Source organism: Zingiber officinale, chromosome 1B (assembly GCF_018446385.1).
Source record: "Zingiber officinale cultivar Zhangliang chromosome 1B, Zo_v1.1, whole genome shotgun sequence".
Classification (NCBI taxonomy): Eukaryota; Viridiplantae; Streptophyta; class Magnoliopsida; order Zingiberales; family Zingiberaceae; genus Zingiber; species Zingiber officinale.
In genome coordinates this window covers 97,684,046-97,702,743 of record NC_055986.1, presented here as the reverse complement: position 1 = coordinate 97,702,743, position 18,698 = coordinate 97,684,046, and the positions used below count along the sequence as shown (strand labels likewise).

General features: G+C 37.2%; 1 long non-coding RNA gene across 1 annotated transcript; it reads left to right on the top strand.

Annotated features, from left to right (window-relative positions):
• Positions 1-298: 298 nt before the first annotated feature.
• LOC121980369 lies at positions 299-1,300 on the top strand. Its single transcript, XR_006111522.1, has 3 exons — positions 299-578; positions 752-1,050; positions 1,240-1,300. It is a non-coding gene; the product is annotated as an uncharacterized LOC121980369 (long non-coding RNA).
• The last annotated feature ends 17,398 nt before the right edge of the window (positions 1,301-18,698 follow it).

Genomic DNA, 18,698 nt, shown 5'->3' with positions numbered 1-18,698 from the left:
AAAACGATGAAGCAAAATAGAAATGAAAGCGCCTACAAGTGTTTCTTGAGTATTTCTTGTTCTATTTAGCTTCTGTGTAAAATACTGAAAAATGGCGGATAATAAAAAGGGAATTTTTCAGAATTTTTGAAAAATTTTCTGGAATTTTTCGGAGCTCGTATAGACGAGTTTACGGGGATAAAATAGAGCCAAGGAAAGCCTATTAGGGTAACCCCATTTAAATGAGGAAAAGTTAATTTTCTTTATTTATTTTTATTTTTCTATTCTTTTTCTTTATTCTCTCTTTTCCCCGCGCCATCATCTCTTCCCGTTTACTTCAGCGACGCCGTCTCCTGCCCTAACCACTCCTAACCAGCGCCGCACGACGCTCCTTCTTCCCGAGCCGATCAGTTTTTCCCTCTGCCGTTGCCTCGTCGCCTCAGAGATCTCAGTCTACTGCCGGCCTCTCCTTCTCTTCCTCTCCCGAGCGCCGGCCGCTGGCAAGTATCCCGTGCCCTAGCGTTGACGCCCTCTACCTTGCGGACCCGTGCCCTAGATCGCCGGGAGTCGGAAGCCGGGAGCGTGTGTCAAGGATAGAGGTAGGGTTCTTAAGCCTTTCCTCTCTTCTGATTTCATCGCCGGTGTCTTCTTCCTTTCTTCCACGCAACGACAAAGCCCTGCCTTAGCTCCGAGCCTTGCTTTCTCCTCATAGCAGTGGCGATCCGGCAAGGTGAAGGGTTTATTTCTTGTTTGATTCCCCTCTGTTTTTCAGCAGGAAAGCACTATTACTGGTTGTCGGAAAATCATGGAGGTGGAGGATTTGCTTGATTCCGACCACCCCATCCCTGTCAGCAGATTGGCACGCCTTAAGTGGTTAGGTTTTGATGGTTGATCACGGAGAAAGTGCCAAGTAAGATGGATTCCAGTAGGTGATGGGTTGTTCGGTGGATCTAGAATTTGGGGGTTTTCAGTTGATCCATATCTAGGCTGTGAGGTTTGCTTGTTTTGGTTTGGCAGCAATCCATCCATCAGTGTTCCTTGTTTCAGCATCAGCAGTAGCTGAGAATTGAGGTATGGTGTAGTGATTTGATTATATGAACATGTGTAGATTAAAATTAGGGTAATGAAATGATTAATGTATAATTAGTTGTTTATATGTATGATGTGATTAGGGTTTTACCCTAAATTAGTTGTAAGGATTTTATTTAGCTATTTATTGAATTTTAGCTAAATAAAAATGTATATGTATTGGTGACACAGGACTTTGATGCGAGACGAGTATCTCGACGTCGGATTTCGACCTGATACGAACATTCCTATTGGAGGCGGGTACTTTTGACTTATTGTCTTTGATATGCTTAGTAATGAAATTAACATGTTGCATTAATTGTGTTTCTTATTTGTTTCGATTAATCACTGCCCAATACATGTTACCTATTTGATTGGTTATTTGTTTGCATCTCGTATTGATCTCGTACTTGAGTTTTCATGCTCATGGGTAGTGATATAACCATGTTTCACATGTTCAGGACCTAGGTTTGATACCTTATTGATCAGTATATCTTGATATGATTTATTCACTATGGTGCCCATTGTTATATGTCCAGAGGTTGGTTTAGTATATTACCATGCTTAGTGACATGCACCATTTGCATGATCGCATGCTGTGCGATAGATTGCTCCATTATTGTTGAGCACATTGCCAGTTTCATCACTGTTCGGTGCTCCGTTGTGACGCTCATGGGTAGCGTGACCGTGCAAGACGTCGGTTTGTCTCTTCCTGCTCGTTGGTCCGGGTAGTGTAACGCGTGTAGACGTTAGAGATCCCTCCCGTACCGGGAGATGAGAGAGCATTTCGCTCCCCCATTTATGATTTGGGGTAGGAGATGTGTGTACTCCGACAAAGATCCCGTCCACTCGGTCACTCGTCAGGAGCAGACGGTTGTCACAGCTCTACCCACTCGGTCCCACTTTTGTTATGAGTTGGTGGTGGCGTCGGGGTGACCATGACATCGCATCATACGACGATGATCATTTATTATTGTGATTGTGTTTCTGCGTTTATATCTGCGTATTGTTGATACCCATGTTTGACATACATACGGGTTTTCTATACCTTCGGACTGTTTGTCCTTATACCAGTCCTGGTTAGTACTCTCCTGTCTACTTCGGTTTACATTTATCTTTATTTTTATCAGGAGACTGTACGCATGATTAGTGCTAGGTGTTATTTCTTTACTTTGCATATCAATTGTACCTGCTGAGTGTTGGACTCACCCCGCCTCCATTGTTGATATTTTCAGGTTGATGCTGTTAGGAGAGAGTTCCAGTTGCTGGTCCCTGCAGACCTCGAGGATATGATTGGTTTTCTTTTGGTTTCTTTTCTGTTCTAGACTGTTTTGAACTTGTTATGTTTTGGATTATTTTACTTATGGACATTGTATGGATTTTATTTTGTCAATGGATTTGGATTTGAATTTATTCTACTACATGCCTGCCTGGACGGCAGAAGAGGTGAGTTCATCGAATTTGAGCTTTACGAGTGTAGTTGAGTAGGGTGGATTTCGAGTCAGAGTACTATTGATTGTGATTACTATTATTAACTGCGTGGTTTTGACAGCCAGAGGCTGAATATCTATATAAACTGCGTGGTGTTTGTTTTTATTTATTGTTATTATTCCAGCCGCCTGTGGCTGAGGTATATATGTTATGTAGAAGTTTCAGATTGTCCGCTGTACAGGGGAGATGCTGCCGAAATTTCTTTGGACAGGGACTCCTCCGGGGCGTGACATTCTGGGAGCAGGGCTGCTTATATAGCCCTGCTCGGGTACCTAGAAGGGTTCCAGGTGCCTGGAATGGGATAGAAATATATCCCCAACACAACGTTCGAATGCCACGTTGATCTGGATAAAAATTGGGTTCTGGGCACCCGGAATTGTTCCGGGTGCTCCGAACTAGTCGGGACGCCCCGGGTGTTAGAAGTCAGCCTTTTGCTGACTTTTGGTTCGGGCCTCCTTCTTCGGTTTCGCTCACCTCAGTCCGAGTCTTCCACTTCAGCTTCGCTCACTTGGGTGATTTCGGCCATCCAGAATAGAGCTCACCCGAACCCAACTTCCGGCCTTCTCGAGCAAACTTCCGCTCTGACTTCTCGTCCCTCAAAATCACTGCTTTCTTCCTTCTTATCCGCCAGCGTACTCTTCCACATCTTTTCGTCCCTCAGATAGCTGCTCCTTGAGCAATCTTCCGCTCTGACTTCTCGTCTCTCGGAAAACACCGCACGCTCCCTTCTCATCCGCCGGTGTACTCTTCCGCAACACCTCGTCCCTTAGACGCACTAAGCCCGTCGACTTTCTCTCGTGCTGTCCTTCTCGCTAGCTGCGTCTTTTGCTCAACTTCTTGTGCTCCTAAGTTTCTGCACACTTAGACACAGGGTTAAACACAACAGGACCTAACATAACTTGTTTGATCACATCAAAACTACCTTGGGATACCAACAGCTACGACTAGGACTTTCCTTGCCTAATCGTAGTTAAGACTTCCTTTGCTTAATCATAGTTAAGACTAGTCATTTGGTAGACTTCTCACCATTCCCTTCCTAGTCATCCGGTCAACCTTGACCACTAGACTCCATTAAATATATTATTAAACAAACATCAAAACCTTGGAGTTGATTACACCAACAATCTCCTTTTTGATATTTGACAATATATTTAAGTTAAGCTACTTAACCCAACTTATCAAGTCTTATGCCCAAAAATAATTAGGGTTCTAACTTAAACCCTTCTTCTCCTTCTTTGACATACATAAAAAAGATTACTAAGTTTTTGCACCAACAATTATACACATTTTGTTTACCCTCTTGAAAGACAATAATAAGATGTATTTAGGGTTTTCAAAATGAACATGAATCAAAATTATTTTTAGAAATCTTTTTTCATAATTTTAAAAATTCTTTTGAAGGATTTTAAACATTTTGCAAAATTATTTACAAATATTGTCAAGGTACTTTTGTAAATAATTTTCAAAAATATTTCCAAGCTAGTTTCACAAATGTTTTCAAGGAGTTATCAAAGAATTTACTAAGTAAAATCTTCCGAGAATATTGTTCAAAAAATATTTTTCATGACATAAAATATTTTTACAAAACCAAGACCTTCATAGAAGAATTAATGCTTCCAAAATAATTTTTTTAAAAAAAAATTCAAAAGTATTTTCAAAGTATCTTTTAAAAGAGTTTTTCAAAGTAAGGAACATAATTTTCACAAAGAAATTTTCAATTTAAAAAAAAACATAATTTTTCAGAATGCTTTCTAAAGTAAGATTTTGAAGAATGTTAAAAATATATTTTTAAAAGAGAATGTTTGAACTCAAAATTTTTCAAACCCTTTTTGAAAATATTTTATTTTGAACCTCATTTTTAAAAAATATGTCTTTAAATAGAGTCTTTCCTCCTTAACCATATATTCTTTTGGATATCCTTATTTTCTACAAGGAAGACATTCCTATATGTGTCTAAGGGTCATAGTTAACTTAAAAATCTAAAGACTTATGTGGTGATCAATAATAATTTATTTTTAAAGTATATATAATACACCCAATCAATCATCAATCAAAATTTTAAAAATATATTTAAGAAAATAGATTTATAAGTTTTTCACCCATTCTAAATTTTTAAAAATGGTAATCCTATAGTTGTGTGAGATGATTTTATTGATTTTGAGTTTGTTGTAATTCGAATTGAGTTTGGATTTAATTAGAACTTGGAAATTCAATTTAGGATTTTAAAATGATTAATTTGATTAATTCAAATGGACTATTATTTAATTAATTTAGTTGATTAGTTATTTTTTATTACTTTTGAATTAATTATTAAGGTAATTGATTAATTTTTAAATTGATTTAGAGTTAGTTAAAATAATTTATTGATTAAGTTAACTTTCAATTTAAATTCAGATTATTAATTTTGATTTTGTTAGGTTAAAATTATAAATTATTAAGATCAATAGTTTAGTCAAAGATTAAATTAATTAAGTAGATTAATAATATTAAATTAATTTATTGTTAAGTTAAAGTTGATTTAGTTTACCTTTAAATCACAATTAAGTTAATTTATGATTAAGTTTTTGAATTATTAGCTTAATTATGTATGAGGTTAAGTTTTTAATTTGGTTAATAATTAATTTGATTAAGTTAAATTTCAGAATTAAGTTAAGTAATTTGATTAAGGATTTATTTAAATTAATTCAATTTTTTGTTGAGGTTAGTTTATTAGATTTTAAGGTGAAGTTATTTAAGTTCAAATTTTGATTTAATAGTTGATTAAAGTTTAATAATTAATTGGTTAAGGATTAATTTATTATTAATTAAAATAATTAAAGTAATTTTGAAATATTTCTTACGCTTAGAATTGAATATTAATTAGTTGAATAATTATTTATTAATTTTATTATTATCTAAATTAATCATTATTTAATTAATTAAGACCACTTTTTCAATTTAGTTTAACTTAGATTTAAATTTAATTAATTAATGTAATTGTTTAATTATCTAATTTTAATTAGAGTTTATTATTGTTTTGAGTATTGATTAAGATTATCTCAATTGAAATTGATTAATTAAATTGTTATGAATTATTAAAAAAAATTTGAAAAAGTTTGTTTGACCCTTGTTAGATTTAAACATAGCTTTAGGTTCTTCAAGAAAAAGTTTAGAGGGTAAGTTTCTAAGTTGTGGTGAGTCACAATGGATATCATCAAAGTAACCATATCTAAGATAACTTCTCAAAAACAACAAACCTAAATAACTTAATACTAAGTTTTGGTCTAACTAGCTAATGTTTGACTGGGGTAGTTTCGGCCAGATCCACTAAGTGATCTAGTGCACCAGGTAGAATACATATGATTCAGGCTAGACATGCCTTCGATAGAGTTTCCTTGACATACTATTATCCCAATTCATTCAGATGCTATGTTATTAGGGTTTGTTAAATCATTTGTAACTAACCATTCTAAACTAATAGCATAAGGATAAAATGTATGACATGGTATATAACAGGCAAAGTATGCATGATCATGACAAGTCAATCAATTCAAACAAGTCATATTATTACTATTATTATTGTTGTTGTTGTTGTTATTATTATTGTTGTTAGCATTATTACCATTGTTATTATTATTATTATTATTATTATTATTATTATTATTATTATTATTATTATTAGTTTCATAGTTAAAATATACTTGATTATAATATCATTGGTAAAGTTTAAGTTTTTTATTTAAGTTTGACTTAGACTTATAATCTAAATCTAAATTTTGTGAGTTAGTAAAATTATTAATTAACTTTTCTAATTTAGCAATTTTATTTTTCAAAAGATTATTTTGTTTTTCTAATTTTTTAAAATTTGAATTTGTATTTTTAAATTTAGAAAAAATATTTTCTTTGTTATTTATTTTTAAGGTAAAATTTTGATTTTTATAAGTAAAAAAAAATTATTTTCCAAAATTCTCGTATTCAAAGGTTAGATGATTAATTTTTAATTTTTATAGTTTAATTTATTATTTTTATTTTCTAAATTTTTAGTTAAATTTTGTTTATTATTAATTTTAGATAATTATCAATTGGATTTAATTTTAAATTATCTTGAATACATAAATTTTGATTAACTGGATCTAGATTTTGATTAAGGTTTGGATTGATTTTGTAATATATCAAAAATATAAATAAAGATGTAAATAATTGAAATTTGACATAATTAAATTATTTAAAGGAAAATAAATATGTCTTAGTGGATAATTTATCAGGAAATAAGTTTATATGAATTTTTAGAATTTATTGGAATTTTTATGAATTTTATATGAGTCATTTTAAGATTTTATGGGGATTAAGGGTGAGATATAAAGCTTATTTAGAAATACCCTATTTAAGGTAAGAGGTGATTAAATCAATATCCCTAAGTTAATTTCCCAAACCCTAAGTTTATTTTCTCAACTTAGGGATATTACTCACCTTATTTCTATCCCTTAAGTTTTTTTCGACATAACCCTCATTTTAATGTGATCAAAGGAGGAGAATTAAAGGGTTAAGTCTAGGGAGAGGTAGTACATTTTTTCCTTTGCATATTTTTTTCGAAAATGCAAAATACTTGCTAGTTTTCTATTAGTTGTTTAGCCTAACTTAACTTGGGTTTGTGCACATCAAAAAGGGAGAGATTGTAAGTACCCCATGATAGTTTTGATGTAATCAACCAAGTCAAGTTAGGTCCTGTTGTGGTTTGATATCCTTGTGTCTAAGTGTGCAGAAACTTAGGAGCATAGGAAGTTAAGCGAAAGGCGCAACTAGCGATAAGAATGGCATGGGAGAGAGTCGACAAGCTCGGTGCGTTCGAGGCACGAGGCACTACAGAAGAGTACGCTAGCGGACGAGAATGAGGCATGCGACGTTTCCGAGGGACGAGAAGCCAGAGCAGAAGATTGTTCTAGAAGGCCAGAAGATGAGTTCGAGTGAGCCCTATTCTGTGCACATCAAAAAGGGAGAGATTGTAAGTACCCCATGATAGTTTTGATGTAATCAACCAAGTCAAGTTAGGTCCTGTTGTGGTTTGATATCCTTGTGTCTAAGTGTGCAGAAACTTAGGAGCATAGGAAGTTAAGCGAAAGGCGCAACTAGCGATAAGAATGGCATGGGAGAGAGTCGACAAGCTCGGTGAGTTCGAGGCACGAGGCACTACAGAAGAGTACGCTAGCGGACGAGAAGGAGGCATGCGACGTTTCCGAGGGACGAGAAGCCAGAGCAGAAGATTGTTCGAGAAGGCCAGAAGATGAGTTCGAGTGAGCCCTATTCTGGATGGCCGAAATCACCCAAGCGAGAATAACCAGAGCAAGAGCTTGGATGGCCAAAATCACTAGGCTCGGGCGCCCCCTAGGTGTCTCGCCCAGCGGGGGCTATGCCGACCCGGTCTGGGCGCCCGAAACCCTTCTAGGCGCTCGAACCAGAAAGTTTATCCAAACGCACGCTGTCATGATTCGGTGCGATGGGGATAAAATTTTATCTCCTTCCAAGCACCTAGAACCCTTCTAGGTGCTCTGATCAGGACTATAAATATAGTCCTGATCCCAGTAGTGAAAAAAAATACGTGTAAATAATTTCTTTGTCTGCTCTACTATTGTTTGAGCTGTCAACGCTGTAAGAGGCTTCTCGCCTAAAGGAGACTTTGATAGTGAGCTCTAATTACCTTGGATTAGCAATCCTCTGATTGCAAACCAAATAATTCCTTTATGCCTCTTTCTTTAGTTTACTTACTATTTCTTTTTATGTAAGTGTCAGTTTAATAAAGTTGTAAAGTTCGAGAAAAGTTCGTTTTTATTTGCAGGACAATTCACCTCCTCTTGCCGGCCTCCAAGGGACTAACAGATGACTAGTATTCTCTTAATGAGATTGGTTGACTAGTATTTTGGGGACCTAATTGTCTATTTTCTACCTATATTTTAGTAGATTATATCGCAGTATAGGATACCGAGTATCCAAGTAGACCCTTACTTGTTATATAGGCTCATACTTATACATTAGTTTACTTACTTTAGTATTTTGAGTATCCTACCAGACCCATGATTAGTATATCCTGCCAACCATTATCTCCCATTCGTGATTAAAAGAGTCGTCAATGACTATTAGTATATCCAGTCGACCATTGTCTCCTATTCATGGTTGAGAGAGTCGTCAGTGACCGTTAGTATATCCTGTTGACCATTGTTTCCCATTCATGATTGAGAGTGTCATCAGCGACCGTTAGTATATCTTGTCGACCATTGTCTCTTATTCATGGTTAAGAGAGTCGTTAGCGACCGTTAGTATATCCTGTTGACTATTGTCTCTATTCATTGTTGAGAGAGTCGTTAGCGACCGTTAGTATATTCTGTCAGTCATTGTCTCTCATTCATGATTGAGGGAGTCGTTAGTGATCATGATATATACAACTGCCCACAAGACCATTAGTGGTAGTAAGTTTGCATGCAGTCCGTGGCTAGACAGCTATGTATATATCCTGTCTGCCCAGGAGACCATTCGTGGTAGCGAGTTCACCTGCAGATAATGACTATTTACTTATTTTGTCTGCCCACGAGATTATTCATGATAGCGAGTTCGCCTGCAGATAGTGACTATTTGTTTACCTTGATTGCTCACAGGACTATCTATGGTAGAGCGTTCTCTTGTAGTCAGTGCTTGTTATATACTTTTTATATGTCGATCATGTATTTATTCATGCAAGTTAGGATGTAACGTATGTACTCCCGATTTATTGGTCATACTTGGTTGAACAGGTTAGTAGATGAGTATGTAGTTAGTTATGCTCCATTAGTGGTTAATCATATTGACTCTCTTATTGTTATAGTAAGTACTTCACCTGAGACTGTATCCTTTGATCTCATGACAATATATTATTTATGCACTATTTTCTTCTATCCACTGAGTTATTGTACTCACTGTTCTTTATTTTTCCTTTGACTTTCAGGTTAACAGATTGAGGATGTGTGTCGCTCAGAGGTTCTGGCTGTCATTCCTGCTTGAGTTGGATTTATGTTGAGTCGCTTCATTTTATTGTTTCAGTTGCTTATAGTTATAATTATTTCTATTTTGGCTTTTTTAGTGTTTCACATGTACATGCATACATACGTGCATTGTCATTTGTGACTTGGTGTTATTATATTACATCAGTATTTTATGTTGGCTTGAATTGGTTCAATATCGTATCTCCTATATTGTCACTAGGGGATACTATCCGCTTTGATGGACAAGTATACCCTCGAGGTGTGATAATTTTATTGGTATCAAATCATAGTTCGAGTTCAAATGCTGGGTTTTGTGTTTTTAGGATTTTGATCTCGTTTCAATTTATGATTTTTCGAGTTTGGGACAAGGCAAGTTGAATGACATCTTTGAGCTATAGGAAGTAAGATATACCTCTAATTATTATCTTACCTTTTGTGTTCACTACTTGGTGTAGGTTATGATTAGAAAAGTTGAATGTCATAGAAATTGAGATGTGATTGGTTAGACTTACTCCCTTTAGGTTGATTGTGTAACGACTTCTATACCTATTCTATTAGGTATTCAATGATTTGATTTAGCACGATGACACTTAGTGAATGTAATGCAGTGCCATTGCATCTTTATTTTTGTATTCTCTTAGTAGCATTTCATAAGTCATCATCTTTGTTTAGGGCTTTGTATTTGTCGTCAATGATATCCTAGAGATTCAAAGAGATGAAGCATGTTTACATTTAGTTACTCCAAAAGTTAGGTACTTGGTTTGGAGAGTGTGAATAAAGTGGATGTCGATCGGTCATTGAATGCAACTAGAAGGAGGGCTCTATTTTTCTTGCCGAATTATTTTCCTTGAAGGAGGCTTGATTTTCAAGTTAACTTAGACAATATTTTTGCCTGTTGCAAAAAGATACAGCATGAACTTTTCCCAAATATATATGTTGCTGGTATTTCCTGTAGTAGATTCAGCTTCTGATTTGCCAAATGAAGACTGGAATTTTAGAAGCTTACTCTAGAACCAAATTTATTAGGTGTGGAAGCGTGTAAATATTTGAAAAAAAATATAAATCTGCCCGAAACTTTTGAAGAGTAGCTACAACACGTTCTTTATTATTTTGATCTCTTAATTTTGTAGCTTTTTCGCTTGTCGTTCACGCGCATGAAAGGTTTATATTTGTAGGACAAAATGGAAACATCTAGCATACGAAGACTAGTCAACATTATTAAACTCTTGATAGCTTTAGAGAGCAATTCTTCATTACTCAAACATTGACCATTCTGTCCAATGCAATTTTTGAATATTGTGGTCAAACTAGATTTTGGTGAGTACGAATTAGTATCATTTAATTGGAAGTAGGAAAGATAGAGATGGTGAAACGAGTGGTTCATTACATACAAGATTAGGTCATTACATACAAGATTAGGCCATCATGTGGTGGAAGATTGCTGAAGACAACTTTTGAGGAGTAGAACGTCATCTGGGGTTGATGTTGAAAACTTTTTTAGAAGAGTTCTTTATGCTGTAGTTCGTCTTCAAGAGTTCCTGAATTCTAAATTGTGTGATCATAGTATAAAGGATTTTAAGGTGATAGTTAGTCAACTCATCTAATACCGCAGTCACCAAGTAGCTCAAGACCTTGGTTTACATGCCTATTCATATAAGGTCTTAAAGTCTATATTCAGATCATAATATTTTACCATTTTGTCGACCCTAGTAGGAAAACCTTTATGGCAAGATGATGAGAGTTGCAGTGATACTCATATAGTAGGTATTGATGTCTAGCTAAAAAGTTAAGGGTTAACTTTAGACCTCGGTAGTTATACCCTCACTATAGATATACAAGTACTTAAAGTGATAGAATTTGACATTCTTGTTGCATGGATTGTTTGGTCACTGATTGTGTTACTGTTAATTGTTGAGCAAGGGTAGTAACCTTGCAACTACTAGACCAACCATCTTAGAAATTTATTGAAACTAACGATGAAGGAATAATTGGTTTTGGTTCTATAAGCCAAGCAATTGCTACTTCATGGGTGTCGAAAGTATTTGCTATCAATGATAAAGTTTAATAGTATCTCACTCCACTCGAACATTTGTGTAGTTTTAGAATAACCAGATGCATTATTAGACAAACTCCTTATCACTGATTGTGTCACTTTGGAGGCAGGTGGAGTTCGTGAGTGAGATATTTTTGACGATGGCTCCAATATCTATGACCTCATGTTGCATGGCGCCAAAGGAATTAGAAGAATGGAAATTGCAAAAGTTGTTAGACAAAGGATTTATTCTTTCCAGTGTCACTCGTTGAGGAGCTTCGGTCTTCTTGGTTGAGAAGAAGGATGAATAGTTGATAATGTCTACCAAGTTGAAACAACTTAATACAGAGATCATCCAAAGGAGTTGTTTGATCAACTCAAGGACACATAGGTACACTCTAAGATCACATTAAGATTTGGCTGACATCAGCATAGAGTAAAAGTTGCAGACATATAGAAGATGACGATGTTCCGCATACGGTACAAACATTACAAGTTTTTGATGATATCGTTTAGGCTTACCAATTCTCTAGCCAATTGCATGGATTTGACAAACTTGGTGTCCTTGGAGTATTTAGATTAATTTGTTTTCGTTCATAGAGGATATCTTGATATTCATGATCAAAGGAGAAGTATTTCTAAAACATTACGAAAAGAGCGCGAATATGCGAAGCTTAGTAAATACACATTTTAGTTATCTTCCATGGGACTTCTCAGATATGGGGCTCTGGCAATGACATTTTCGTGTATCCTCAAAATGGTAGAAAGTTATTACCAGCTAGGAAGTTAGATCACTTATGGGTGCCTAGGGTTGTTTAGTCACCTTTTTGTCGCACATAATAAGGAAACCTGAGTTGGTAAACAACACCTCATATTTTGAAATGGCAAACGGTGTTTAGGACTGCCGATAGATTTTTACGCGGCAAAGAGGAGACTCCATTTTTGAGGAAGATTGTGTATTCCCGAGACACATCCGATTATAGAAGACCTACATCAAGAAACACATCGATCATGATTTATGGGTCGTTGGGGAATACTCTTATGTATCAAGACCTAAAGTGCCCCTACTAGTGGAATGGTAGGAAGAAAGATATTGTGGACTTTGTGTTGGTGCAGCGGAGACCGGCAAGAGGGGGGTGAATTGTTGAAAACAAAAAAATAAAAACTACCCTCCTCGGATTTTAACTCAGAATTTAAAACAGCAATAATAATAGCAACTAAATTAATGAAACAGAAAAAGAAACAGGAACAGAAAATAGACTCAGGGATTTAACCTGGTTACAACCAAGGAGGTTGTTAATCCAGGACAGTAGAAAAGAGCGCAGTAAGAAAATTCTCCTTCTCTGAAGGCGGAGAAGCCTTTTACACTTTGTAGCTCACTAGTTGCTTAGGAATTGCTTACAGATTGATTGCTTGAGTTGTTGTTGAATTCCTAGCTCCAGGGGCCTTTATATAGGCCCTGAAAATCTTATCCCGAGAGTCCAAGGCGCCTCCAACAGGGTTCAAGGCGCCTCCAACTCGATCTGCAGATAAAACTTTATCCGCAGCGCAAACGGTCAAACTGGCCTGCTCAAGGTGCCTTAAACAATCCATTCAAGGCGCCTTCAATGTTCCTGCTACAGTAATTTCTGCTACAGTATTTTCTGCTACAGTACTTCCAGCCTCTTTTGACTCCTTTTCTTCTTCACTTTGTCTTCCGAAGCTCCGTTTGTTTGGGTGATTTCGGCCAACCGAAATAGGGCTCACCCGAACCCAATTTTCGGTCTTCCTCGAGCAGCCTTCCGTCCCGGCTTAACGTCCCTCGAACGCTGCGCACGCTCTTCACGCCCACCGGAGTACTCTTCCGCAGCTCTCTCGTCCTTCGGACGCACCGAGCTCGTCGGCTCCCTTCCCGTGTCGTCCTTCTCGCTAGCTGCGTCTTCCGCTCGACTTCCTATGCTCCTAAGCTCATGTACACTCAGACACAGGGATCAAACACAACAGGACCTAACCAACTTGGTTGATCACATCAAAACTACCACGGGGTCCAACAATCTCCCCCTTTTTGATGTGCATCAATCCAAGTTCAAGTTAGGGTTAAAAATAGACATAAACAGTAATTTTAAAGAAAAAAATTACTAAACTAACAAGTTAAGAATAATTTTTGCAATTAGTAAAATTGCAACACTTTTTATAAAAAAAATTTAATTTAAGTTTTTTCTAACTCTCCCTAAACTTATACTTTTCTCTCCCCCTTTGATCACAGCAAAAATGGGGTCGTAAGAATTTTCAAGTAAGATTGAAGTTTTTGAAAATTTTCTAAGTTAAAAATGAATTTTTGAAAAAAAAATTGCTAAGTCAAAAAAATTTCTAAGTAAAAAAAATCCTAAGTAAATGTTCAAATGTTCCAAAAAAAAATTCTAAGTCAAGTGAATGAACTTTTAGAATTTTCCAGAAGAAAATTTCTAACCCAAAAAAAATTAAGTTAGAATTTTTTAAAAAAAATTCTAAGGAATTTTTGTTTATTTTAACAAATATTTGATAAACTTTCAAAGAATTATTTAATTCTTATTTAATGCTTTTTCAGAAAGTTAATTAAACATTTTCTTTCAATATTTTAGCTTCCAGGTCGTGGTGAGGCACTAGGCCTTCTTGGTTATTGGAGCAACAACCACTTCCTTAGACAAAGCTTCCATAAAGAATGTCAATGTTTAATTTTCTCACTGTAAGCTTTTAATTTTTGAAAAATTAATTGAGCACAGATTTTGGAACCCAATAGAGGTTCCTTCCTACAGGATTATTCAAAAATCTAGGGGGTACATAGTTTCTTGGTATTTTCCTAAGTTGACCTTGATGTTTCCTTATATACCAATTTAATTTACCATAAATTCTTAATTTTGAATTTGGAAATTGATTTAAGCATGCATCATTTTTCAATTTCTAATTTTAAATTTTCATTTTCTGATTTCAAATTTTCATTTTCTTTTTCTAATTTATCTAATTCTCTAGAAAGAGCTTTAATAAATCTAAAAGATTGATTCAGGGTTAGATTACGTACCTTACTTACCTGATCTGGTGACGCTCCCCCTTCACTACAGCTTTCTTCTAACGTTCCTCCCCCTTCGTCGATGCTCATCTCTGAGCTGGATGTTTCTTCTAGCTGATGGTTGGCCATCAGTGCTAGTCCCGAGAATTCTTCGACTTCCGATTCGGAGGATGACGAATCATCCCACGTGGCCTTTAGGTTTTTGTGTTTGGAGGGTTCTGGCTTCTTGTACTTTACCCTTTCTTTCTCCTTTCTCTTTAGCTTTGGGCAGTCATCTTTGATGTGTCCCTCTTCGTTGCAGTTGTAGCAACGAACCGTCCTCTTCTTTCGATGATGCCTCTGCGATTTAAATTTGTTAGTACTAAAAAACTTATTGAAGCGTCTTACCAGTAGTGCCGCTTCGGATTCGTCGACTGAGGCTTCGGAGTCAGAACTGTTCATCTTTTCCTTTAAGGCAATGTTCTGACTTGTCTTCTCTGCTCCATTGGGTTCTGAAACTCGAGATTCGTGAAGTTCAAAAGTGGAAAATAATTGTTCTAAAGTGCTTACCTCGAGGTCCTTAGAGATGTAATACGCATCTAGTAAGGAGGCCCACTCTGGAGTTCTCAGGAAGGCATTGAGAGCGTAACGGATGGAATCCCGGTTGGTTACCTCTTCTCCAAGGTTCGTTAGTTGCGTTATCAGCTCCTTGATTCTCGCTTGGAGTTGCGCTACCTTCTCGCCTTGGTTCATCCGGAGGTTCGTTAACTGGTTCCGGAGGATATCGCGCTTCGCTAGCTTCGCTTCGGAAGTACCTTCGTGAAGCTCCAGGAATTTTTCCCAGAGATCTTTCGCGGAGTCGTAGCTTCCGATCCATTTACCTCCTGCGGCGGTAGAACGCTGAGTAGGTGGAACTCAACCTTTCCGTTAGCGACGAAGTCTGCTTGCTCCTTTTTCGTCCAGGTATTTTCCTCCTTGTCTTTCGGAACTGCATAGTCATATTTCATTATTAAAAGAATGTCAAATTCGGTTTTAAAAAATACCTCCATTTTGCGCTTCCATGTGGCGAAGTCTCCGTCGAACTTCGGGGGATGGATGTTCGCTCCGGCCATCGTCTTGATCGTAGTGCTTCAGTTGGCGGTTAGTCCTTCTGAGGCGATCAGGCTCTGATACCACTTGTTGGTGCAGCGGAGACCGGCAAGAGAGGGGTGAATTGCTGAAAACAAAAAATAAAAACTACCCTCCTCGGATTTTAACTCAGAATTTAAAACAGCAATAATAATAGCAACTAAATTAATGAAACAGAAAAAGAAACAGGAACAGAAAATAGACTCAGGGATTTAACCTGGTTACAACCAAGGAGGTTGTTAATCCAGGACAGTAGAAAACAGCGCAGTAAGAAAATTCTCCTTCTCTGAAGGCGGAGAAGCCTTTTACACTTTGTAGCTCACTAGTTGCTTAGGAATTGCTTACAGATTGATTGCTTGAGTTGTTGTTGAATTCCTAGCTCCAGGGGCCTTTATATAGGCCCTGGAAATCTTATCCCGAGAGTCCAAGGCGCCTCCAATAGGGTTCAAGGCGCCTCCAACTCGATCTGCAGATAAAACTTTATCCGCAGCGTAAACGGTCAAACTGGCCTGCTCAAGGCGCCTTAAACAATCCATTCAAGGCGCCTTCAATGTGTTTAAGGCGCCTTCAATGTTCCTGCTACAGTAATTTCTGCTACAGTAACTTCCAGCCTCTTTTGACTCATTTTCTTCTTCACTTTGTCTTCCGAAGCTCCGTTTGTTTGGGTGATTTCGGCCAACCGAAATAGGGCTCACCCGAACTCAATTTTCGGCCTTCCTCGAGCAGCCTTCCGTCCCGGCTTAACGCCCCTCGAACGCCGCGCACGCTCTTCACGCCCACCGGAGTACTCTTCCGCAGCTCTCTCGTCCTTCGGACGCACCGAGTCCGTCGGCTCCCTTCCCGTGCCGTCCTTCTCGCTAGCTGCGTCTTCCGCTCGACTTCCTGTGCTCCTAAGCTCCTGCACACTCAGACACAGGGATCAAACACAACAGGACCTAACCAACTTGGTTGATCACATCAAAACTACCACGGGGTCCAACACTTTGGAATTTGATGTTTTGTATGTCAACAAGTGAAGATAAAACAATAGAGTGGCATAGTAGAAGCGTAGTGAGCCTCTAACCTACTGAGAGCATTAGAGATCAGTAGACTTATTTCGGATGAGTTTGGTATATTGGAGAGTGCATGATTTGATTTGGGCGATCGTTGACCGATTAACTAAATTCGACCATTTTCTATTGACCATGTAGGCAGAGTCTTTGAATTACTTGGTTGAGTTTTCAACGAGTTATATGTATAAAATTTTATTTTTGTGAATAATTTTAGACGAATAGACGGATGGAGCACACTATTCACTAACTAGAGGACTTACTTCAATCATGCAAGATGGATATCGAAGGCAACTAGAAGATCATTTATACCTAGTAGAGTTTACCTATAATAGTTAGCTATACAGTAATGTGGGTGTAGCTGCAGCAGATGGGCTCATAATCCACATAGTAGTGATTCTCTATCTTAGAATAGATTATCAAATAGTTATAAAAAACCCCTTATTCTCTAATAGTTAGGACCTCCCAAACTATTGGAATGGATGAGTATAAGAGTATGCTGTATAATTGTTACCCTTAGATAAAGATATCGCAGTATTGCAGTTTAAGTAGTAAATTTAGAGATTAAATTTTTATTAGTGGGAAGAATGTAATATACCAAAAATGTAAATAAAGATGTAAATAATTAAAATTTGACATAATTAAATTATTTAAAGAAAAATAAATATATCTTAGTGAATAATTTATCAGAAAATAAGCTTATATGAATTTTTAGAATTTTTATAGATTTTATATAAGTCATTTTAAGATTTTATGGAAATTAAGGGTAAGGCATAAAGTCTATCTAGAAATATCCTATTTAAGGTGGGAGTTGATTAAATCAATTTCCCTAAGTTAATTTTCCAATTCTCTTTGTCATTGTTTATCACCGTCGCTTCTCCGTGAACATTGCTCCGTTGGCATTGTGCGCCGCTGCCGACCGGTGCTCCTCCCTCTCCTCCTCTCCATCGACGCACTCGATAGTGTGTCCGCCGCCGTGATCGATAGCACATCCACCGTTGTGATCGACAACGCGTCCACCATTGTGATTGACAACGCGTCCGTTGTCGCGCTCGATAGAGAGTCCGCCGCCGAGCTTGATAACGCGTCCACCGCTGCGCGCCCCAATCGATAGTGTCACCTCCATCCACATAAGATGGCATCATCCATACCTTTTCCCTTTTTCTTGAGCACCCATTGCCACTGTTGGCCATGCCTACCCCGTGCAGACTCAGTGCAAGAGTCGTCGTGCGTGCCATTCCTTCGCTGCCCGAGCTGAAACACTGGTTGCTCATCGTTGCCGCATCGTGCATTTGATCGAGAAGGCACTCGATCGACTCGGGAGAAGCCAACGCTGGTGTCTCGATCTCCTCCCTCGCACACCATCATCATGGAAGCCTCTGTGCCGCCAAGTGTCGAAACACCGTGAGGTCTACGACACTGCCACCTTCGACTTCCTCTACCAGTAACATGCCTGAGCTTTGACCGTTGACCACCACCTAGCCACTGTGAACCCCCGCTGGAGAACGTATTGTCGATGGATTAGTGTAAGCTTGGATTTATTTGATTTGATTATCAGAGTGAATTGATGATATTAGTTTATTTTTAATTAAATCTAATCTTGATTAGCAATTAGGTGAATTGAGTTATCAATTTAATAAGAAATACATTAAATGACTAATTGGCTATATGATTATTGTTAATATCTTAATAATCTTTTAGTCTATTGATTAATTAGACTATCATTTGGAACGAATTAAATTATTAAGTTGAACTAATAAGCTGAACTAATTAAATCATAGTGTAGCAAATGGATTGATATTGTAGGATCGAAAAGAATTTAGATATCTTCACAATGGTATGATATTGTCTACTTTGGGCATAACCCCAACAATCCCCCCTCAAACAAAGGACCACAGACTTCTTACGTCCGATCCTCGACCCACCAGGTCTTCCTGCCCCTCGGTCCACCCGACCTA